The 25,867-nt window shown below is 34.7% G+C and overlaps 2 long non-coding RNA genes across 2 annotated transcripts in view; one reads left to right on the top strand and one right to left on the bottom strand.

Annotated features, from left to right (window-relative positions):
- Positions 1-107: 107 nt before the first annotated feature.
- On the bottom strand, positions 108-8,214 carry LOC144616047 (uncharacterized). Its single transcript, XR_013554922.2, has 3 exons — positions 8,014-8,214; positions 2,218-2,267; positions 108-613 (listed from the first exon to the last, which is right to left on the bottom strand). It is a non-coding gene; the product is annotated as an uncharacterized LOC144616047 (long non-coding RNA).
- A 158-nt stretch (positions 8,215-8,372) lies between these two features.
- The window catches only part of LOC132693326 (uncharacterized), a 47,605-nt gene continuing 30,110 nt past the window's right edge, over positions 8,373-25,867 (top strand). The window contains exons 1-2 of the long non-coding RNA XR_009616732.3: positions 8,373-8,510; positions 21,985-22,076. This is a non-coding gene — a long non-coding RNA (uncharacterized LOC132693326). The remainder of the gene's footprint in view (positions 8,511-21,984; positions 22,077-25,867) is intronic.

Here is a 25,867-nt window from a genome sequence, read left to right as displayed (position 1 = left end):
CTTTAAGGAACCTTGGGGGCGCCTGGGTGGCTCAGTCAGTTAAGCGTCAGACTTCAGCTCAGGTCATGATCTCGTGGTTTGTGAGTTCAAGACCCACCTTGGGCTGTGTGCTGACAGCTCAGAGCCTGGAGCCTGCTTTGGATTCTGTGTCTCCTCCTCTCTCTGCCCCTCGCCTGCTCATGCTGTGTCTCTCAATAATAAAAAAATGTTAAAAAATAGATCTCTCTCTAGGGAACCAGATGATGGAATGGTCTGATTTTATTTAAAAAACCGGTCTGGGGCGCCTGGGTGGCTGAGTCAGTTGAGCGTCTGACTTTTGTCCTGGTCGTGGTCTCGCTGTTCCTGGATTCAAGCTCCATGTCTGGTTCTGTGCTGACAGCTCGGAGCCCCGGAGCCTGCTTCAGGTTCTGTGTCTCCCTCTTTCTCTCTGCCCCTCCCCCTTTCACACTCTTTTTTTTTTTCCTCTCAAAAATAAACAAACAAACATAAAAAAAAAATACTAGTATTTTCAGAGGTATCGTTTAATCTGTCTCTGATTTGTCATGTCCCAGATTTGCTGACCAGTACTTCGATATTTTCCATGCCTTTTCACAACCTTTTGTGATCTCGTTTCCTAGAAAGGTGAGGGAATTTAAGTTTCACGTCAGTTCTTAGCATACCAGATGATTTTATTCAGTTCTTGGTCTTCCACACCCTAATATTTTTATTGTACATTGTAAATATGTTTGCCACACAGTCACCAATTTAAAATTTTTCAAAAATAATGAATGAGTTCCAGAAAGCAAATGATTGTTTAAATGCTTTTTTTTTTTTTCTGAACATGCAAAACAGGAAAACTCCTCAACATGTTTCATTGTTCGGTTTGTGTTACCTTTCTATCTGAAAAGGCATTGATTGTATTCTCTTAAGAGTCAGAGAGGAGAGAACTCTATTCATTTAAATTGACTAATATTATTTGGACCACGAGCCATAATTTTACAGTGAGAAGAATTAGTTCATCCGCTGCAGATGAACTAAATTAAGATAAACTTTACAAGAGGTAACTATTTCTCATCCATCATGTAGAGAAAAGTTTGTTCTGCAGAGATCAAGGCAGTAATTTTCTTATTTTGAATGCTCAGTAGAGGAATCATATGGCATATAAATGTTTGTAATATTATTTACGTATTTACATTTTAACACAACAGGATATTCAAGAGAGTTGTACACTAAGGCCATTATTGTAATCTATGGTTTATTACTCATCCAGTGGTAAAACAGGTACATTCTTCAAGGAAAAAGTCAATTATGTTTAGTGTTACATTTATTATTTTTGGTTTCTATCTTCCTCCTTTAATTTCTTTCACCTATGGGAATCTGATGGGACAATCTTTTTTAATGGTTTCTTAATCCTTCTTTTCTGCTCAATTTTGACACCCAATTTCATAAGAAAACTGTTAATGCCATGTACCAATTTTCATTAAGACAGGATTTGTTTAAACCCTTGTATTTTTTGGCTTTGTTGAGGTATAATTGACAGTATAACTGTAAGATGTGTAAAGTGTATGTGATGATTTGATACACACATACATTGTGAGAGGCTTTATACATCAATAAACCCTAGAATTATTTTGTCTATGATGTATCTTATTTGCAAATGCACTTATGATCATACCACCCAATTATTCAGTCCTCTATATTGGTTCCTGCTACCTATCGAGGAATTCTCAAAGTCTTTAGCATGAGAGAAAGGATGCTCTAAATGACTTGACTTCTGTTTACCTTCCCATCGGCATTTTTTTTACCAATCCTTACACGGAAGAAGAGCAAATCCAAGCCACTTACACAGTTTTTCGCTGCCCTCAGATCACTGTGGGTTTGCTGTTATTATTTCATATTCTAGCAGCACTCATCTCCACACTTGTTTTTTGGGCATTTCATCCTCTGAGAAACCTGCCCTGATGACTTACTTCCCTTTCACTATTTCACATAACTTTCTACCCCACAGCCATGCCACTCTATATTTCTGTCATGATTGTCATAGTGTATCACAACATTTACTTGACTTGTTTGCTTCCCCAATTAGATCTGGGATTTTTATTTTTATCTGTATAGTACTATTGTCTGGAAAAATGCTTAGAAATTGGTAAGTAGTCAATACGTATTTTGAGTAATAATAAGATGAAGGGAAGAAAATAGGGTATCTGATAGCAGACCCATAATTTCTTAAATGTGTACCTTAGATACATCCATTCATTTTCTTAGTCATTCTGCTATATTTCATAAGCCTATTAAGAAAAAACAAGAGAAAATATTTAAAGGCTAAACTTATTAAGGATAATAGCTACCTTGATAATGTTGATTTTTAACCTTTTTTTTTTTTTTTTTTTACTTTTTATATCCTAATTATTATTACTGGCATTTTAGAGATTAATAAAATGAGGTTCAGGGTTGTTAAATGCTTGTGTAGTGCTAACCACATACACCTATTTAGAGAGATCAAGCCACTTCCCCATGGCCACACAATTAGTTTTTGTTTCAATTGGCATTTGCCTTCACTTACTTTGAATCTTAATGTTAAATTTGGTAAATGTAGCGAATGAATTTTTTTTTGGATGGAAAATGGGAAGAAAATTTTTATAAGCAGTTAGAGTTGTAAGTTACCCACACTTGGCATTAATATAATATCAGCTAAACTGGGGTTGAACATTTAAAAGTTTAATAATCAGAAATGATTATTTCTTTTTTGCATGTTGTCTACTATTTCTGTTTTAGGCATACACTAAGGAACATTTTCCAGGCTGCATCATCAAAAGGGCAAATAATAAAGGGAGGGTTCTTTCCATTTCTAGAAGACATATGCTAATAATTAATTATATGGGTATTTAGATAAATGCATGCAGTATATGTGTATGCACACGCACTCGTGAGGCATCCAGAGATCCAGAACATGATAAGTTTATCTGGAGCAGTTAAGCTGGTTTAAACTTATATCTGTCTCTGTCTTCTAACACCCAATCTTTTGGATTTTAAGAATACTTAATCCAAAATATATACTAAAATAAATGTATTAATTACCCAGTTGACTTTTAGATAGAAAAGAATCTTTAGGGGCCCGTGGGTGGCTCAGTCTGTTAAGCATGGGACTCTTTGTTGTGGTTCAGGTCATGATCTCATGGTTCGTGGGATGGAGCTCTGCATCGGTTCCATTTGGACATGGGGCCTGCTTGGGATTCTCTCTATCCCTCTCTCTCTGCTGATCCCCCACTCCATCTCTCCCTCTCTCTCTCTCTCTCAAAATAAATAAACTTTTAAAGAAATTTAAAAGAATAAAATGTATTTTAAAAAAGAAGATAATCTTTACTTTCTTTGGAATCTTCCTTTGTAAGTTACGTTAATATGCTTTCATGGTAGCTTTGAAACTAATAGAAAAAAGAGGATCAAATAGTAGAGAATTAAATATATATATATATACATATATATATATATATATATATATATATATATATATACATATGTATATACATATATATGTCTGTGGGTCAAAAAAAAAAAAATTGAACACCTGGGTGGTTCAGTTGGTTGAGCATCTGACTTCTGCTCAGGTCATGATCCCACAGTTGGTGGGTTCGAGTCCCACACCAGGCTTTGTGCTGACAGCTCAGAGCCTGGAAACTGCTTCAGATTCTGTGTCTCCCTCTCTTTGCCTCTTCCGCCACTCACACTCTGTCTCTGTCTCTCCCTCTCTTAAAAATAAATAAACATTTGAAAAAAATTTTTTTTAAATTGAGGAAAATTATATTCAAGGATTATAATAAATGGTATTTCTCTGAACTTTTGATTTTACTATATACTGCCAATCTATTAATCACTAGTAAAACTTAATTTCTTATTTTAAGGATATATTTTATGGGTAATATTTATGTTTTATTGTTGATAATAGCTATCATTTGTTGATTATGAACCCCTTTTTCTTTCATTTCACTGTCGCGTACCAATAGGTTATATAGAGATTAAAGCCTGGGGTATATTTACCCTAACTTTTCACAATGTTACTTACTAATTCAAGTGTCATCATTTTTATACAGATTCACTATAAAATTAGTGATCTTAATATCTAAACTGATATTTAGATGGAAAAAGTGAACGGCTTCCAATTCAAGAAATATTTAAAACCAAATGTAGAATAGAAGTAGATAAGTTAATATACAAAATTTTCTTGACTATTGGTCGAATCCCAGACTCTATTTTTAAAGTCAGTAAAGAATATTTTTAAGGTTCAAAGACAAAATTAAATGTAAAAGCAATACATTAAGTAGCTAGAGTGCATTATATATTCTTTAGGTCACTAACTGACATTGACCTTAAGATTTCAAATCAATTTATTTTGCAGGCTTGGAGCATAGATACAATTAACTAAAAGTCAGAGACATAGCCTCATTCTCCTAGAAGGTATCACATACCACACATGCCATAGGGTTATTATACATCTCAAATATTTAGAATGACATTCCTGTTCTCCTGGAACTCCTCACTGTTTCCACTTACCTAGTTCTAGATGCAACCATATAGCTAAAATTTGTAATTATAGTAGTAGAATAGTTTTGCAGATCAGTATCTATTCATATAGTTTAGATGATTATGCTCATGTAGGTAAATATTTTTCCTGTAAGATGTTTAAACTTTTCTCTGTATAGCACACATACTGAAAAGCATAGAAATCATAAATGTACATACCTATGAATTTTTGAAAATTGAACACGTCTGTGTAAACTGTACCCAGATTAAACACACACACACACACACACACACACACACACACACACACACACACACACTAAAAAATAACAAACCTACACTTAAAATAATATAGGGGTTTCCCCCATGCTACTTTCTAGTCATGACCTTCCTCCAAAGGTAACCAACCTCTGGACATATTATAAAAGTATAATTTTTTCTTGTTCCTGAATTTTACACAGATCACATCACACAATTTCTCTTTGGCTTCTTTCATTCTCATTTTGTTTAAAGATTCATTTATATTGTTGTATGTAGATGTGGCTTTTCATTGTCATTGGTACATGTCATTTAACCATGTGATTATACTGCAATTTTTACTCGTGGGCATTTGTGTAATCTCAAGTTTGTGAGTACTGTGAATGCTGAGTTTGTGAACATTCTTCAGCCTTTCTTTTGGTGATATTTTTGTTAGGTAAATACCTAGGAGTAGAACTTCTGGGCTGAAAGGCTTGCATAATCCCATTTCTAAAAAATATTACCATTTTTTTCCAAAATAGCTGATGATTTTACACTCCCTTTACCAGTATACCTGAGTGCTCTTTGTTCCACCTATTATGAACTTGGTATTTTGAGCCATAGTCTTTTGTTTTTTGTTTTTTTTTTTTTTTTAAGAAAAAGAGCAAGCAAACACACATGTGGGAGAGGGGCAGAGGAAGAAGGAGAGAGAGAATCCCAGGCAGGCTCCACACCCAATGCCTAGCCCCATGCGGGGCTCTGCTGGATCTCATGACCATGAAATCATGACCTGAGCAGAAAACAAGAGTCAGACCCTCTACCAACTGAGCCATCCAGGTGCCCTGAGTGGCTTCTGGTAGGATTCCCCCAATGAATAATAAAATTTAGTCCCAGGTCCCTTAGAATATCCTGTTTTGTGAAATACCTATTGAAGTATTTTTGTCTATGCTTTTATTGTTTTATTCTTAGCTGAATTTGTAGTAGTTATTTATATATTCAGAATAAATCCTTTATCAGATGCATGAATTGCAAATATCATCTCTATGTCTGTTACTTGCCTTTTTATTGTCTTCATGGTAGCTTTTCACAGTTCCATTTATAATTTTATAATCTTCATTGGTGGTGTTGTATCCTATAATATATCTTTGGCCTACTCTATGATTATGCAGATTTTCTCCTGTGCTTCCTTTTTTTCTGCCTATTATTTTACTCTTACCCTGGGATCTGCAATCTATATAAAATTATATGGTGTTTATATTATGAAGAAGGCATGAAAATTTTTTTTATTTTACATGAGCATCTATTTGCCTTGTATCACTTATTAAAAGTCAATCCATTCCACATTCCAATGCATGATCACCTTTGTCATCAATCCCATAATCACATTTTGTAATTCAATATACATTGAACATCTGAGATGACGGATTCACAATTATAGATGCTTGAGGGGAAAGTTATAAAGATGAAATACTAATAATCCTAATGAAAGAGTCATATTAAGAAGTAAACTTAATATAAGACAGACCAATAAATGTTATAACAAAATCATTACAGAAGTGCTAAAGAAGCAATGTAGTTATTTCTAGTAAATAAAAAAAGAGTCCTCTTGGTTCTCTTTAATATATGAGAATAGGAAAAGGCATGCAGCTAGTTGCCCACTCCACCTTGATTAGGGTGCATGTCTATCAGGAGGTAGAAAAGTCACGGGGAATGAAAGATTGGATATCACTGATAGCAGAGTATCAATGTGACACCAAGGCTTTTAGACTCACTTTTATAAGCTACATTTGAAAACTTGTAGCCGTTAAAATAATGCAAATTATATTTTAGGAGTATTTACAATGGACAATAGATTTCAAAGGGAAGATAAAAGAAATAGAAGGATCAGCTAGGAAGTTTTCCAACTGACAGGAGGAGCCAGTTGGCCAGGACACAGAAAAGGAATGGGCACATTTTTAAGAAGCATTTTAAGGTCTTGAGGCCTTGGTGACTGATGAGTTATGAGAATGGGAATGAGGAATTTCTCACTTGAGCAATTGGAAAACTTAGTGTCATTAACAACAGAGCACAGAATTAAGGAAAGTGCAGATCCCAGGAGGATGGTGACAAGGGGACAATGATGGTCTCAGTGTGACATTGTAATAGGAATCAAACTTGGAAAAGAGCCTATACTTATAGTGCAAAATTTGAGATCTTCAGAATGAATTCCTAAAATTAGAATGAGAGCACACAGTGTGTTTGAATTTAAATTCAAACAAGAGTAAGAATTGAATCTTTTGCTATTTTTAGACACTAAGTTTTAGAATGGCTTGTTTTGGAGCAATGAATAAGCATAATTGTTTGTTTCTAAAGAAAGTGTATTGGTGTGTGTTTATAGAATAAGGAGAAGGAAGGAGCTGAAATGGAAGGACAGAGGGAGAGACCGTACTCATCCATGGAGGGTTGAGAGGGAACCATTGTGATCTCACAAGTAGAATTCTTAACTTCATATGCTTAGAACTCAAGTTATTTTCCTGAATGTTCAATGTTTATCTGTAAAAAATACATAAAATTTATGGATAGGTCTCAACATGTTGAATTGGAATCTGCTGTCATTTCAGTCTGATGGGAATTTCTCACACTGATTCATAGCAGTGATAGAGCAGGTGCTGCTGTGATCTGCACATTAATGGATAAAAGCCTTCCTCCAATTTAGTTATGACCTTTTATTTCCATTATAGAATGACACTTAATGGGCCTATATTCTTTCTGCAAGTGGATAAAATGCAAACTTAATTTTAAAAAAAATTAGCATTTGATCCAGTAGCTCTTGAAAGAGATGATATTTGAAATGTTCAGGATAATTATCTTTTTCTGCTTATCACTAATTATTTCATTCTGCTTATCACTGCTCTTTGCTCTTAAATCACTAGTTCTTGTCAGTATCACATGAGTAAATCCCATGGAGTGGAAGTTGAACTTGTGACTTTCTTAAGAAATTTGAGGTAAGGGATTGAAGAGATTTAAAAGGAAAACTGGCCTTTTTCCAAGAGACTCTTACTTAAATCTGAATCATCTTTGGAACCATAAATTTGTTAGGCATTATTCTGATAAATTCATTTTCCTGACACAAATTGTTGAACATCATGGTAATGCATTTGAGTCTACATATAGCTCAGTTAAAATGGAGTTGTTTATTTTCTTTATTTTTCCCAAGTGTTTTTCAAATAAGATTTAGGTTATTTTATATATTTAAATAAAAATGTAACATAAATACATAAATTAGAAGTAAGTGTTCACCCTTTTTTTCTCTTCCTCTTCCTCTTCCCTTTACTTCTCAACAATTCAATCCAAAAGCATTAGATGGAATGAAGTAAGCAATAGTGCATGAAGGTATGGGGAGCAGACGTCCAGAGCTGGGTGTCAGAGTACAGACAGGCTGAAGGAGTGTCTACAAAGGGGGTTTGAAGCACAGCTTGGCATGGGGTGTCAGAGCATAAGTTAGTGTGCAAGCCTTCTACACAAGAGGCAGCCCAGCAGGCAGTATCAGAGCCTGTACATCATAAAGGAATATTCACCTCAAATGGCTATGAGCACAAGTAGTTGGATCTTGAATGACATAAGAAAAGAGTCCACTGTGACAGGGGGAAGGGCTGGCACAGAGTATAGGAGCTTGAGAAGGTGATGAGGGTGACAATACAGGGACGTAAACCAAACAAGGTGTTGGAGCTTAATCGTGTCAAGGAGAATGGTGCACGAGAAGGGAAGCTTGACTTGGCTTCTTGGAGACAGAGAAGGTATCGGACTGGTAGGGAAGCCAAGAGTGGGGTGTTAGGACCCAAGTGAGGGGAAGAGTGTCCTCATGGTGCAGAGCTGGCCCCACAAGGGATCATGGAGTCCAAGTATAGTGAGGAGGGCTTTCATGGAGCATGGTATCGTCTGGTTTGGGGCATCAGAATCCAAGGGAGTGAGCAGGGCTTTCATATAGGGGAAAGACTGATGTGAGATGTCACAACCTGATAAAATTTTTAAAAATATCAATGCAGGGTATTAAGCCCATGCAGGGAGGCAGGTCTACCTTGAGTGTTTGAAGTAGACCAGAATGGGCTAAAAAGGCAAATGGCATAAGAGGGGTACCATTTTAGAAAAACGTGACTGAGAGGTATAATAAGGTCATTCACAATAAGGTAGCCCAGTGTAGAGGGTCAGAACCCAATTGAGGTGAGGAGGGCTTTCACATGGGGTCAGCTATATGTGAGGTGTCACAGTATGAGGGCTATGAGGAAAGTATCTACATAGGGCAGTGGATGCCGGTGTACAATAGGGGAGAAGAAGGAAGAACCTGACAGATAGGAACTGAATTAAATGATCTAAGGGGATATCTTTACTTATGGGAAAATGGAAGCAATGTCACCTGATAGCATGAAATGAGAAGTTCCTTCCTGCTAAAGATGTATAACCTGTATCTAAACATGGGGAAAGATCAGACAAACCCAAATCAAGGGACAGTCTACAAAATAATTGGACTATAATCTTCAAAGTATAAAGGCCATTAAAGTCAGGGAAAGTAAAGAGCTTTTCCAGACTGATGGAGCTGAAATGCGATTAAATATACCACACTAGTTAGAACTGGATTTTTGAGATAAAGAATATTATTAGAACAATTGGAAAGACGTGGATGGAGTTTTAAAATTAGATGTTAGTAATGCATCAGTGATACTTTTCTGATTTTGATGCTTGAATTGTTGTTATGTAGGAGAATGTACTTGCTTAAGGAAACTCACATGAAAGAAACCAAAGTTGATGCAATATCATATCAGCAAATTTTTCTCAAATGGTTCAGAAAAAAAAAAAAAAAAAACAACTCTGAATAGCATTCAATCTTTTGGTAATTTTGAGATTGTTCCACAATGAAACAAATGAAAAGTAAGAAAGAAGCAAAGAGAAACCAAGAATAAAAATGAAATATTGTGCTAAGGGTAAGGATATTTAAAAAAATCCATCACTTAGTATGGGTAACTCTCAAATACAGTTTGGAGAGAAGAATCTGACTGTTTGAAGTATATTCTAAGGTTTTTCAAGTTCTCAATTTGTCTTTGTGTTTCACTAAAGTGCAGTAAGTTTGTGTGAGCAAATAATACCTAATTAATTTTTCAGAAACCTCTAAGCATGTTGATCCAATGTACAAAACTATAATTTGTTCAGACTCTTGAATCACATTAAAATAATAGTATGGAATTATTTTCAAATAATCCTTATATTTCTGGATAAGTAATTAATGCCTCAAGTATATGATTATAACGTATGAGTCTCTATTCTTTATATGTTCATAGACAATCCCTAGACTTTAGAATAATAATTGATTTGGATATTTCTACCTTCATAAAATGGAAAAAAAAACATATACAACTTGCAGAATTTTAATAATAATTAGCTATGGAGGGCCACAAACATGGATCTATAATGTGGACGTGTACAAATAGATTTTTATTGATATATTCATATATATCCATATATGATGTGATGTGCTAGGAGATGAGAACCTATCTCTCTCTACAGATATAGTTACAGATATACAGATATGTATATATCTATCCTTTGGGCATATCACGTCACAGACTTTCACAGCTTATATTTAATTGTTGCTATTTTTAAAGGCTTGAATTCTGAAAAACACTGAATGAAACTACATTCAGAGTAGCAGACAATTCTGAGCTATTATTAAAACATAACAATTGTTAAAACATTTCCCTGAAGTCTGTGTACAGGAAGTCTATGTACAGGAAGGTGTGACTGGAATGACTAATACCCTAGCAAGCTGCCCATTATGCTTTCCTGGGAACAGATGGACTATGTTGTTTGGAAATTGATATTTGGAATGACTCTCAGACCTTATATGATGCTAGCTAGCCATGTGGATGTCGTCTAAAAATCATTTTGATTTTATACAAATGAATGGCCAAAGTTGTGGATTCTATGAATAAAAATAACGTTGATGTTTACTTGAATATGCATTTATCTTTGAAGATATATGCCTCACTTTAAGTTGAGGTATTCTGCTAATAGATACTATATTAGTCAACATTTTGAAAATTAGCTTGTATTTTAAATTCTAACAACGGAGTTTGTTTTGAAGAAAAAATCCGTTTGCTTAAAGTCAATAATAATGCTTTAACGTATCTAATGCATAACACAAACCCAGATGTTTAAGTATTGAGCTCATATAAAGTGATGCAAACCAGGATCCATTCTGATGAAAAGCAATTATTTTCAAAAGATTAGATAGAATTAGATACTAATTAGATTATTCTTTTTACTGTTAATGCATAATGCAGTTATGAATTTTAAAATAAACAATTGTCTATTCTTTTTATTCATTTCTTATGTATAAAATTAGATAATCTTTAATTATATGCCAGGATTTAGGGATTTAGCGTACAAAGAGAAATGTCCCTGACCTCAAACACTTTTCTGTGTCCTAGAGAGACATTCCAATAAAAAGACATATAGAAACGATATACATGTCATGAGAGAGATATGAAACATGCACAAGGTGCAAGTAGAGTCTATTAGAGACATCGCCACTGACCGGGGTAATAGATAGCAAATTCCAGGCACATGTAGCAGGGGAGATTCTCCTTGAAAAACTGGTAAGAGTCTCATAAAAAGGAGAGAGGTTTGTAGGGTGATCCATTGAGAGGGAGCACTGAAGAAGGTGATCCACCCAGGAGCACAAGCACAGAGTTGGGAAAGGATCTCACATTTAGGCAATAACAAGAATTTTGGGTCAGTTGGATGGCTGAAAGGCAGGGGCAGTGATAGAAGGTGAGTCTGAAACACTAGGCAAGGTCAGTTCATCACAGGTGTTTCATGACATAGTAATAATGATGGCCATGTAATTTTTCATCCAAATAAGGACACGTCTTAAGAGTAAATGGGGAACAGTTAATGATAATACTGACATAATAAGCTTAAGTCAAGTCACTGTTTAGCAAATTAGATGAATGATCACGTGATCTGTTAAGGTTAGGTATTATCCTAATGTGAAATCTTTTAAAAATTCTAATTGGGAATCAGATATTTAAAAAGTGTCTTGTCTACTCTTGAGCAACAATTATGCTGAGAAGATGTGCATAGATCTTAGACCTTTTGCAGAGTTGCAGTAAGCTGGGAAACATCTGGAGCAATTTTACATAGGCAAATTCTCTAGCAGCTAAAAGGCTGATGGGACTTGAGTCTTCAAATTGAAGAAAGATGTAGGGGAAAGCTACATAGACTTGCCAGCCATCAGAGTAGTATTAGGGAAATAACTGCACTGAAAGGGTTATTGCAGCTTTCAAATTTACTTAAAGGAAATATTTGTGGTAGTTAGATACTGAGAAAATCTGGCTTATCATCACTGTACATGAAAAACACTTAGGCCCTAGAAAGTGAAATTGTGTGAGTGAAATTGAAGAGCCCCTTGGTTTATGCTAGATTTGTCCTATCATTGCTTAGTATTATATTCCGCTTTACCCGTTTAGTACTGAAAATTCACAAAAGGCAAACCACAAAGTCGGTTCCTTCTCTGCTTCTGCCATATTAACTGTAAACAGCTTTAGATTTTTATTTTTAAAGGGAAGAGAGAACTTGACTTAAGAGTATTCCACTGGCAGCTTCATAGTGCCCCATATAGCCTGTTTTATATACACTGGTGAATCTTGATTTTAACTTTAAGCAATTAAACAGATGTGGGTTTCTCAGCACCATTATATGAGAAATCAGATAATTCAGTATTGTTTTCCCACTTATTCTACAGGCACATTTGTTCTGGTTCTCAGATTCAGTTGGTAAATTGGTTGGATTCCTAGCTAGACACTCTCCATAAAGAAGGCTGACAAATTTAGTGAATGTATGATCAGTAGGCGGTTTATAGATATGCCATATTCTATTTCACATATCAAGGACTGTCAGAATGGAAACTTTTCCAAAGGCTCTATGAGAAGAGAAACAGCTGGTGACCCAGAGTTCTATTTCCCTAACACAAGTGTAAAGCAATTTGAAGAGGCTCCTTCAGTTGCATGTTTTTAAAGAACCATGCTGCAGACAGTTGCCATTACAGGCTGTTACAGGGACCCCCTGTATCGTGACTCTCAGGAGGAGCTGCTGAAGAACTTCTAGCAAGAGCTTCTGAGATCTGTGACCCCCAGGGAGCAATGCCACTGACAGCTGTGGGAACTGTCAGGAATAGCAGAAAGAACTAGTTGGAGACATCAGGAGTAGTTACAGAGAACAACTGACCTGTTTCCTGGGACTGAATAAAGGGACTGATGAAAACTGCCATCACTGAAAGAAGAAAGTTAGGTAATCATCTGCTTAGGGAACAATTGTGGTTAAACACTTCATAGAATCTGATGGGGTATGAGACTAGAAACTCTTTTTGGGAACATAAAGTCACTTGACTCCTTTTTATAAAGCATACAAAAACTCCTTATAAACCCACACAAAGATAGTGAGTTACGCATGAGCACTACTTTATCAAAGTTATTGCCCAGTTTAGGAAATTCTCCTACGTTGGGCTTAATCTAATTATGTCTATGAAATTATTGCTAAACGATTAGGCATACAAAGAAATTTACATGTGAAGGAAAGAAATCATTATTTAAATAGTATTGGAATTCAACGTTACCTTCCAAAGAAATAGCTTTAATAACTTCAAACATCTAGGTATGCCTGGGTGGCCCAGTCAGTTAAGCATCCAACTTTGGCACAGGTCATGATCTCACAGTTTGTGGGTTCAAGCTCCATGTCAGGCTCTGTGCTGACAGCTCAGAGCCTGGATCCTTTGGATTCTGTGTCTCCTTCTCTCTCTGTCCCTTCCCTGCTCATGCTCTGTCTCTCTTTCTCTCTCAAAAAATAAACATTAAAAAATGTTTAAAAACCATATAAAGCAGTAAACTTCATTTAAAATTATAGCAATAATAATTCAGTTATTCTAATATTCAAAAACCTTTCTTGTCTCATGACTTTTGTGCTCATGATTCCTTGTGTCTAGAGCATTAATTTTCTCTACACTACCTGGTTAATTCCTATTCATCCTTCGTGTATCTCCTTAAATAACACCTCTTCACCAAAGGTTTCCCTCACCATAATTATCACTTGGCACTCTTTTATTTCCCCTCAGAGCACATATCAAAAATACATGATTGCATGCTTATTTTACTTATATTTGCTTTCACTAAATTGTTAGCTGCATTAGGCCAGGATCATCTTGTTTGTTTGTTTGTTTGTTTGTTTGTCTGTCAGGTTTCACTTAATGCCAGCAAAGTGTTTGTCTGACTTGGTCTTTGGTAAACATTTATTTGACATATGAATAAAATCTGTTTACAGAGTTGCCACAGAAATTAAAAATCATCTTCAGAATTCTTTTTTCAAAATTTATTTATTTATTTTGAGAAAGACAGAGACAGCATGAGTGGATGAGGGGCAGAGAGAGAGGGAGATCGAGAATCCCAAGCAGGCTCTGCACTGTCAGAACGGAGCCTGACATGGGGCTCAAACTCAGGAAACCATGAGATCATGACCTGGGCTAAACCTAAGAGTCAGATGCTTACCTGACTGAGCCACCCAGGCACCCGATCATCTGCAGATGGTTTAGAAAAATATATATGAATGTTAAGAATATCGTGCTTCTTGGTCAAAATGAACATCCTAAAGGATTATGGGTAGGTGAAGCATATAGTGGAACAATGCTAGATTCCTCGGTCCTCAAATCCATGATTTCAACAGCAGCCTGGGTTCCAAGAGACTTACCCCTAACTGAAAGAGAGATAACTGTGAATAACTGGACTGGAACTTCCTAGGAAGATTGACCCTTTTGCTCAGATATTTTACTCTGGATTTTGGGTGACATCAGAATTTTCCCTTTTACAAATCTCTTTATTCTAGCTGATGAAGAGACAGTTGGAGGATGTATGGCTGGTTCCCTCACCTTCAGCATCCTCCTCCAATATCCAAAATAAATATCACATGTATAAGAAAAAAATCCAATAAGGATTTTTTTTTTAATTTTACCAAAGTATTTAATGAAGAGATGTCTTGGGAGAGGGTGAAACAAAACAGCGTATGGAAATCACCTCTACTAAGAAACAGGGAACTGTGATGTTGTTCCTTTTCATGGATTTTTACATTCTCTTACTTTTATTAGCACATATTTTCCCAGAAGAGCTTTGAGATTGAAACACTGAGTTGGATTTAGAACATTGAACAGCTGAGTTATTACTGAGGAAATATGATTACATTGAAACCACCAAAATAAATCATACATAGAAATGTATAAAAATGGATCTTTACATTTACATATGGGAGATGTGTCTGTGCCTGACACCTGATTACAAAACACAGTGAAGGTTAAAGAGAAGGAAGAGTGGTTTTTCTGTTTTATATTATTTTCATCCTGTGCTAGAGTTGTTCATCCTGTGCTAGAGATATTAAATAATATCTTGAGAACATAAGTAGGAAAATGTATGTAAACCAACCTCAGTTTGATTCTCCAGCCCCACTTTTTATGCCATTTATTTTATTAAAACGTTACCTTGGTCACCCAAATGAGTTAATCACTTCCATAAAAAATAGAAAAAAAAATACACACTTCAAGAAAGTTTCCTGAAAAGCAGAAAAAAACATGATGAAAAAGACCTCAACCCTATTTAATTCTTTTTTTAAACATTGTTCTAATTATAAAGTTGAATAGAGGGATAATTCTAAATTATTTTGCATTTTCTCATAAATATAAATGCCCATATAAATGAAGTGACTGAAGAGGTTTATAACGAATATGAAAATCACTGAAGCATATTAAATAAATATAATCAATACTGAAAATTATCTAATATACCAATTATCAAGTTATACAAATTTTAAGCCACTTTATAGTATACAATTATAAATTGAAATTTCTAAATTTTGCATAAATTTCATTAGGTCACTTAACTTAGCAATAATCCAGGGAAAAAAGACTTGTGTTTATAGCTGGCTAGACATGAACATGATATAAATGATACAGATAAAATATACAATTAAGTTGCATTAATATAAGTATAATGTGGAGAAAATGGGAAATATATTTTCTGTTATATTTGGTACTAATCAGCATACATCTAGCTTACTATGTTTAATTTGAAAATTCACATTTAAAAAAATATACTGCACAAATTTGAATAGAATGGATGGTGAGGGTTAATACATTTGAAGGATTCAAGAATTATTAGCTTTTAAAAGAGTAAGACTAAGAAGAGATTTTTTTCATATATTTGAAGGGCTGCCATATAGAAGTATGCAGTAACTCATTATCCATTATTCTCAAAAGCATTATAAGTATTGGCATATGAAAATAATTAGGAAGGAAATTTTTGTTCAAATTAGGAAAAAAAATTAAAAACCTATAATAGATTTTTAACTCCTTGAACACAGATACATGTCTTAACACATCATTATGTCCTCTTTAGTACTTGGCATATTGCCCTTCACATAAAAGTACCTCAAAAATTAATGTTGAATCAATGAATGTATTAACAGACATGACTGACCAATAATGAAATAATCAGCAGTGGTAGAAAGTGAGTTTTCTACTGTAGAGAGTACTGAAATAAAGGCTAAATGAGTATCAGATTGGAATGCAATGCAGGTAGTGGTTGTAAAATATGCCTCATTGTCATTTGTGCCTTCTAATCACCATCTAAAACCCATCTTATTTTTGTGTAGTGTATTATGTTATAGAACAACATCTATTAAGTGGGAGGTTTGCATATTTTGCTCCTCCACACCTTAAAATAGGAAGATATATTGGTTATGAGCACAAATGTTGGTATGAGGTAGAGTTGGTTCCAAGCCTAGAATACCACATACAGATGTGTACCACACATCTGTAGTTTGGTTCTTTCCCTCTATAAATGTGGATTATACCAGTAGGTAACTTTCTAGGGTGTTGTGAGAATTAACTGATATTGCATTTTCAAAGTCTCAGGCATAGAATAAGTTATTGGCATAATGTACCTCTTATTAATTACCTTCTGATTTTATGTCTTTTAAGTTGTTCACTTGATGATAACACATGCTTACTTTTGATTATATTGTCATTATAAACCCATCTATTTCGATTATCATTTCAAAGTACTTAGTAAACATTTTTTAAACATTGTGCTTTGTACAAAGCAGGTGGTAATTATGTGAATAGATTGGTGGATACTTAAAACATGGGGTTTCCACTACAACTTATGGTAGTGTAGATCAGCCTCAAAAAGGACACACATTTCACTTGTTTGCCCACAGACGTTAGCAAGGTCTGAAGACTAAGTGGGCTCTTAATAAACACCTGTAACACTGGAATCCCCTCTTTCTGCTCTACCATTTTTAAATAGCTATTATGTGGGACAGACTAAAACCTCATCGGGTAAAATGATTAAAAAGAATTGCCTTAGAGACAAGGAGAGTTTTCTTAGAACTAGAGTCAGGGTTTAATAGCATCCTGAAAGCTTGGTAAGGCAAGAGGCAATAAAATGTTAGGCCAAATGATGACACACTGAATGGAACAGTGTCTTAATCAAAAGAAGGAAAGGGCAGAGTAGTCTGAGTGCGAGAGGAAAGAGAAGTCAAAAAATGAGAAAGCCAAAGCTTGAAGAAAAATACTTAAATCAGTGAGAGAAACTGTTGGAGACTATAGTTTCCTCTGAAAGCTAAGACACCATTTCATATGCTTTCGAAATCTATAGGAGGAGATGAAAGTATATGATGTTAATAATAACACTGAAAGTACTCAAGCAAAAACAGTCAGTATGACTGATAATAACACTAGATTCCATCTCACCAGTGTGCTAACTGAAAGTCACAAAAATGTGTAATTATTATTAAGGTCTTTAAACTCAGTAAGTTTTCAGGCAATTGTGTGAGTGTGTTTGCGGACATGCTAGGTCCTGCTATCTGGAAATAAAAGACTTTACTCAACAGTAGAACAATTAAATTTCCTTAATCAGTCAAAATCAGTTCCTGGAAATCACAAAAGAAAAGGAAATTAACTGTTTCTGTTTTATATCATTAATAACTCTGTGAGTAAAGTTTGTTCGAAAGTAAAAGCACAAGTTTGAGAGAGAGAAAGTGAATGTGAACTCTTTCTATTAAATATTGATTGAATTGATTGCTAATTTCCTGGATCATGACAAGTCGGAATTTACAGTTGGATTTTTTAAAATCTGGCTTGCAGATTTATATCTGCTTAAACATCATAACTTCAAATTTTCTAACAGTGTGGGGATTTTTTTTTTTTTTACGTTTAACCACTGGAAATGGTGTCAGTAAAAGTTTAGTGCAGAATTGCCTATGGTAAGAATGTACATGGCCCTTCCACAACCATGTATTTGAAATGTATTTAAAGGAAATGAAATATACAATGAAAAAAATGGTCTTCAAAAACAGGTTTCAGAATAGAAAAGAAGGATTGAGTCCCAATCAAGAATTCAGTTAAATTCAAAGTAGCTTCAAATCTGAGAAAAAGCAACATTTATTGAAACCACACTTCTTAATGATTTGCATTGTGTTACAGACAGCATTTTTTAAAATTAATATTTATTTATTTCTGAGAGAGAGAGAGAAATTGAGAGAGGGGCAGAGAGAAAGGGAGACACAGAATCCAAAGCAAGGCTTCAGGCTCTTGGCTGTCAGCACATAGCCTGATGGGGGCTGGACTTCATGGATTGCGAGATCACGACCTGAGCCGAAGTCGGACGCTTAACCGACTGAGCCACCCAAATGCCCCCAGATAGCATTTTAACGTGGGATGTAATGATAAAGACATAAACGTTTAATTAGATGATTATTTTTTTCTAGCTTCTTTCATTGGCTACTGTAAGAAATTGATGATGCCAAACAACAAAACAGTGAGGAAAAGACTAGTACATACAGTTATAAAATAAAACCATTCCTCTAATGTTTGACTACCACTTTGAAACAAATTAGTTGTTTGAGAGGATCTCAACTATATAATTTTCTCCATTCTGTTCTTCCTTTAGTTACAAATACAGTCCACAAGAGCAAGATAATTGAAGTGAAGGGAAACCAAGTGATGTCCAAAATGGACTTGGAATTACCCAAGAAGTTACTTATCGTTATCACATTGAAATAGATGCCATTAAGCCACACATTTACTTTATCACAGAGAACATATTTAGCAAAGAATGACTCTGTATACTTTCTCATTGCAAATACATAATGAAGATACACAGTTCTTACGGTGATAAAATTTTACATAATATTTCACTCAAAGCCTACTTAATATAAACCTAGCAAGTACATTCACTTGACAGTAGACTTGTGGGATAGCAGGAGGGAGACCGTGGTGTTGGAACAATTCTATTTTATGATTGTGGTAGTGATAACACAAAACTATACATGACAAAGTTTCATAGAATTACACATGCACAGTTGTGTAAAAGTGACATATGATAAAATTTCATAAAGCTACAAAATACACACACACACACACACACACACAGACACACACACACACACACACACACACACACACACACACATGAGTGCACTAAAAATATGCACATGGAACCTGAATAAGCTCTGTGGATGATACCAATTTCAGTTTCCCTGTTTTGACATTGTATTTAATTTTGCAAGAGCCTAACATTAGGGCAAGCTTGGTGAAGAGTAAATAGGTCCTCCCTGTATATTTTTTGCAACTTACTCTGAACCTATAATTATTTAAAAATGAAACTTGAGAAAAGAGGGAGAAAGAAAAACTTTGAACTCTTTTTCATGTCTTGTTTTATATAATAGAATTTTAAAATTGGGGCGCTGTGTGGTTGTCGGTTAAGCATCCAGCTTCAGCTCAGGTCATGATATCACAGTTCGTGAGTTAGAGCCCTGCATCTGGCTCTGTACTGACAGCTTGGAGCCTGGAACTTGCTTTAGATTCTGGTCTCCCTCTCTCTCTGCCCCTTCCCCTCTTGAACTCTGTCTCTCTTTCTCGAAAATAAATAAATGTTAAAAAATTAAAATAATTAAAAACACTTACATTTTAAAAATCAGCACCAATACCGTTAAAGCAAATTAGTCAATGTTAAGTTTTGACAGTTGCTCACATAATTTTATTTATTTTCTTTTTTCCGGTTAGTTTTAGGTTGAAAACAAGGTCAAAGTTTTGTTTCTGGTAGATATTAAGTATTTCTCCCTCTTTTTTGAAGTTAAATAGGTGATAGGGATTAAGGATTTCCCCTGTGATGATCACCAGGTGTTCTGTGCAATTAATGAATCACTAAATTGTACACCTGAAACTAATATTATACTGTATGCTAACCAACTGGAAATTAAAAACTTTAAAAAAATAAGAATTATTTCCCTGGAATTAAAAAGTGGTAAAAACTTAAATTCTAAAAATCAAGCAAACAGGAAAAACTCCAGCCCTTTATATATTTGAAGATTCACCAAGTTCCCTTCAAGAGTCTATTTCAGTCTAATTTGAACTAATCAGACCCATGTTGATTCCCACAAATATGTATGATATTTCGAAGCATAACTTGGTTGTGTGTTCGGGACAGTTAGCAACAATTGAAGGATCTCTCTCTTTCTCTCTCTCTCTCACTTTCTCAACTTTTTGGTAGGTTTTGCCTACAGTTTGTTTATGGACTTGAACTTTCTTTTGGACATGATTTAATTTTTTAATTCAGTTGTTTGCTATTACATTCTAACTTTTTAAATTGAACATTGACATCTTATTCAGTCATTCTTATTTAAAAGTAATTCATTGGTTGTTAATATTTACCGTATAAGTTTGTCATAATTTCTAAGGACTAAATAATTTCATATAAAACGCCTAGCCCAAGGACTACAATGTGTGTGTGCATGTGTGTGTGTGTGTGTGTGTGTGTGTGTGTGTGTGGAAGGGCATTTAAGTTTCAATATACTGTGCAGAACCAGTTCTCATCAGCCTTGGGTAGTTAGTTAGCAGGTATCTCAACACAGAACGACTGACCTAAAATAGGCCATCATTCCCCTTTGTAGATGTTACGATTAATCTTATATGTTAGCTTGACAAGGTAAGGGATGCCCAGCTAGCTGGTAAAAGATTATGTCTAGGTGTGTCTACGAGGGTGTTTCTGGAAAAGTTTAGCATTTGTATCTAGACCAAGGAAAGAAGATCGATGTGATTGGGCATCATCGGATATGTTGGGGACCTGAATAGAACAAAAAACTGGAGGAAGGGAGAATTTCCTGTCTGTACTTGAGCTGTGAAATCTATCTTCTGCCCACATTGGCTCACCTGGTTCACAGGCCTTCAGAGTCAGACTGAATTATACCACCAGCTTTCCTAACTAAGCTTCTAGCTTATAGATGGCAGATCGTAGGACTTCTTGGTCTCCAAATCACAGGAGCCATTTACAGTAAATCTCCACTTATGCCTATCTCTATATATCCTATTGGCTTTGTTTTTTTCTGGAAAATCCTGACTAATACAGCAGAGAATAGTAATAACATTTTAAACTATATTACTATGTCTTTGTTTGAAATGGCAAAACCAAATAAACAAAAAAAAAAAAAGATATTGCTCTTCCTGGAAGCTCTCAGCAAAATATTCAATAAAGGTAATTGATAAAACTAAAATCTTACAAGAAGCGAAAGTAAATTCTGGCCTTTCTTTTGTCCATGTCAATGATGTATGCACAAAATAAATAGCTATAGCAAGGCACTATACCAGGGTATATATTCCGGTAGTTCATAAAATTAAACGTACATCCCCATACAGTTGAGAGTTTTAGAAAAACTTCACGCAAGAAATGGAATTTAAAGATATCTTTGGGGAAAAAAAAAAACTACTCTTTCTTCATTACCTTTTGATAACAGGCCAACATATACTATGGTTGTTCTGTTTGGTTTTTTTTTTTCCTTTTCGTTTCTGCCGTGACTGTACTCTATCTGCTTCAGGGAAGATGAAAATAACATTTTTTCCAAATAAACTACAATAGGGTACAAGTCATATTTTCTTACTGGTGAAACATAAAGGACAAAGAATGATCAAAATAAGAAAAGCTAACATAGACTTAGCAAACTAATTATAGCCATTGCCTTTAGCAGATAATATTTCACATTTATAACGGATTCAAATATTTATCAATATAGCTATAGATTTTGGATGACCTATGTTATTTTAATAAGAAAAGACATTATTCATTCATAAATATATTTATCACATTTCCTGAAATGTGACTTCTTTTATTGATTTTTAAATAGAAGAACGGAGCCTGATGCTTGATAATACATCTTGCTGTGATAGATTTTTCTTTACATATCGGATGGATGTTGGACCGTAAGATAGATAACTGGTAGGTTTAGATCTTTTTACCATAATTTCTGCAAACTTTCTTTTTAGTTGGATTTAAAGAGTTTCTGTTGTATATGAGTGGACAGCATTAATGCATTTTTTTAACTTCTAAATGATTGGAATGATTAAGGAAATATACCAACTTTGTTTCTTAGCACTGTATCATGCTTATCAGGCCAAACACAAGTGATATGGAGAAGCAGGCCATTGTCCCTTTCTTACAGAGTTTATAACTTAAAATAGGGAGACATGATTGATGTGACTGGATCTCTGTTTTCAAAAGATACTAACACTTGCCTTTCCTCATACTTCCCAGTGAAGAAGTAACACTGTTTTGTGACTCAGAGAAAGACAAGATATTGGGCATAAAATTCTTTAATTGTCAAACAATGACCACTAATCTTCGATGTATATCCACAATTCACTTCACTTTTCCCTCTTCTCAGTGGAAGAGATATAGCCCTTATTTTGCCAGCCTCTCATTTGACTCCTGATACTGTTCACTCCATGAGTAAACTTCATAAGCCTTCCCAAACATAAAAATATTTGTCATTTGCCCCTTCTAGATATCCCAATATTTTCCTGCTCTTTCAGAAAAACTTCTTGAAAGGAGTCTATGCTTATGGACAGACTTCCATGACTTCCTAATCAATGTGAATCTGAAGAATGATCCCATTCCACTAATAAAATTGTTTTACCAATGTAATTAATAAATCTCTATTGTTGAAAAAAAGGGAAACTTTAAAGGTTTATATTAGTAACTTATTTGCACCTTTAGTAGAATGTGAAAGAGTGGACCATTCCTTTTTTGCAACTACTCTGTATCCTTTCTTGGCCATTGTTATTGCTTTAATTTAAACCATTGTTAATATTATTGGACTTGTATCCAAAACCTATTGCAGTATCTACATGTTCTAACCTTTTGTACAAAACTTTCAGAATCTTTTTTCTAAAGTCATACCTAATAACTTCACTTACTTGCTTGAAATTCTTCAAGGCGTTCTTTATACTCCGAAGAGTAAAAACCAAATACCATGCCAAAGAAAATACTTTGTGATCTGAACCATGTCTATCATTCCAGCTACATCTCCCAAGACTCCCTTATATTTACTCATACTCAAACATTCTTAGACTGTTGCACAGCCAAAGATATCAAGTTATATAACAACTTTATTTTATCCACTAGAGAGTTTTCATTTCTTTTACTTTTCTGTCCATGATTTTCATTTGGACCGCATTAGACTCCGAGCCTCTCAATGACAAGAAATATGCTCTATCATTTTTTTTATATCTAATGTCTTGCTTAATTTGAGTTGTATAGTCCATTTAAAGTATATATATCATGGGGCGCCTGGGTGGCGCAGTCGGTTAAGCGTCCGACTTCAGCCAGGTCACGATCTCGCGGTCCCTGAGTTCGAGCCCCGCGTCAGGCTCTGGGCTGATGGCTGGGAGCCTGGAGCCTGTTTCCGATTCTGTGTCTCCCTCTCTCTCTGCCCCTCCCCCGTTCATGCTTTGTCTCTCTCTGTCCCAAAAATAAATAAAAAAACGTTGAAAAAAAAAATTAAAAAAAAATAAAATAAAATAAAAAATAAATAAATAAATAAAGTATATATATCATATATATACTATACATATACACATACTATATGTATGAATATATATATATAATATTCAGTTGAAATTAATGTACATGATGCAAATGGTATGCATAAAAATGAATTTTAATTCTTGATTCCTTTTTCCAAATGAAACTGCTGGCAAGATTATTTTGTCTTATTGCAATAAACTTGATGGCAAATTTATAGCAGTAACTTTATGTATTAAAGTTACAGCAGTGAAATTGCTGAGTGTGTGTATGTACATGTTTATGAATATTGGCAAAATTCTCCCTCCCAAAGAGGAGTTTCTACCAATGTACCTTACATTCCTGATGATAATTTCTCTTCAAAAGATAAAATCTTGCAATTATTATACAATATACTCTGATAGCAAATTTTTCTTAGGTTCCTTTAAAATTTGTATTTCCCTATTAGAAACACAATACTTTTATTCTTCAGTATTCTCTTGGATTTCATTTATTTATTATTGATTTGTAAAAACTCTGTGAATTGTGGAATTCAGAACTTTTATCCTGTGAGTGATTTTGTCACACAGTTAATCATTTGTTTTTTGACCTTGATTATATTTTTGTCATGTGGAAAGTTAATTGTGATATTCTTGAATTTATCAATATTGTCCTTTATTGTTTTTGAGATAAGTGTTCTAATTAAAGCTTATCATAGAAATGAATAAATAGGTAAGTAAATTAATGAATTAAACAATTATAGAGGTGGATAAACACAGTATATTAGTCAAGGTTCTTCAGAGAAACAGATAGATCAAAAGAGGGAAAACAGAGACACAGAGAGAGAGTAAAAGAGACACACAGAGAGAAAAATTGATTATAAGGAATTAATGTAAGTTCTACTCCAAAAGCTGGCAGGTTTAGGATGCAAGAGTAGCCAATGTTTTAATTCAAGTTCAAAGGCTAGAAAAGACCCATGACATCTCAAAGCAGTCAGGCAGGAGAAGTTCCCTAATAGCCTTTTTTGTTCTACACAAGTCTTCAGTTGATTGGATATGGCCCACCTATATTAGGGAGGACAATCTGCTTTACTCGGCCCATAATTTAAATGTTAAACTCATCCACAAATACCGTCATAGACACATTCAGAATTTTTTCAAATGCCTGGGCACTTCATGAAATTAAATATCATAAGGTTAGCTATTATAAGTAGCAAGTGTATATTTCTATAGCACGGTAAGCTTACATGGTCCTTCTAGGTTTAAATCTCAATTGCATATCACTTATGTTCTTATAATATTTTATGTTATTTAATCTCCATTCCCACAGCTTTTATATCTGTAACATAGAGATAATATGAGTAATCACTATCCTATAGACTGCTATGAGAACCAAACGAATTAATTTGTGTCAACTTCTTAAAGCCATACCTGCTTGACACATAAGTGATCGATAAATATTAGCAATTAATATGTTTTCTCACAGTGATGTAAATTGCATAAGACAGTAACCTTTAGCAGATTAGGAAAAGCTCAAGAGTTAATTGAGTACAGCTATGACATGTAAAGAGCTTGGAATTGTCACTCATACCCTTACAATAAAAAAACAAGCTGAACAAATTAAAAATCAATGACTTCTCTTGGCTCATCTGAGAATTGAGGTTACAGGGCAAACCACCATTGGGAAATATGGAGAGGCAGGTGAATCTAGAGATTATAGCCAAAATATACTTACATGAAGCAGAAGTTGCTGGCAGCATAAGCTGGTCAGAATACTTCAATAGTATTTTTGATGAGTTACTGAAAGTGGAGTGTAAACAATAGTGAGAGAGAGAATCTCTTGGAGATATAGTCTTAGTGGGTCCTCATAACTTCATGAGCTTTATTCCAAGATGAAGAGGTTAAAATGATGAAGAACCAAGACAGATACCCTCATGGCTCTGGCAGTTCTAGGGAGTTCTTCATAACAAAGACCTATACTTCAAGGGGAAAAAAAAGTTGTACCAGAGCCTTATTCGATGTGCAGAAAGAGCCTTTCTTCAACTAGAGAGCTCTGGCCTACCTGACTGTCCTAAGTGGAGGCTGTGGGGTAGACTCAGAGACAGTTGTCAAAGTCACAGCCTATTGACACAAGCCCACTAAAAAACTGAGATTTCATTATTGGAATGCTTTTAGAATACTATAAAATTATAATATGCTTCCCTTTCCCCCAAGCTTTACCACATTTAC

This window comes from Panthera onca, chromosome B1 (assembly GCF_046562875.1).
Source record: "Panthera onca isolate mPanOnc1 chromosome B1, mPanOnc1 haplotype 2, whole genome shotgun sequence".
Classification (NCBI taxonomy): Eukaryota; Metazoa; Chordata; class Mammalia; order Carnivora; family Felidae; genus Panthera; species Panthera onca.
Note: the sequence above shows the minus strand (reverse complement) of the source record. Positions and strands in the feature narration are given on the sequence as shown.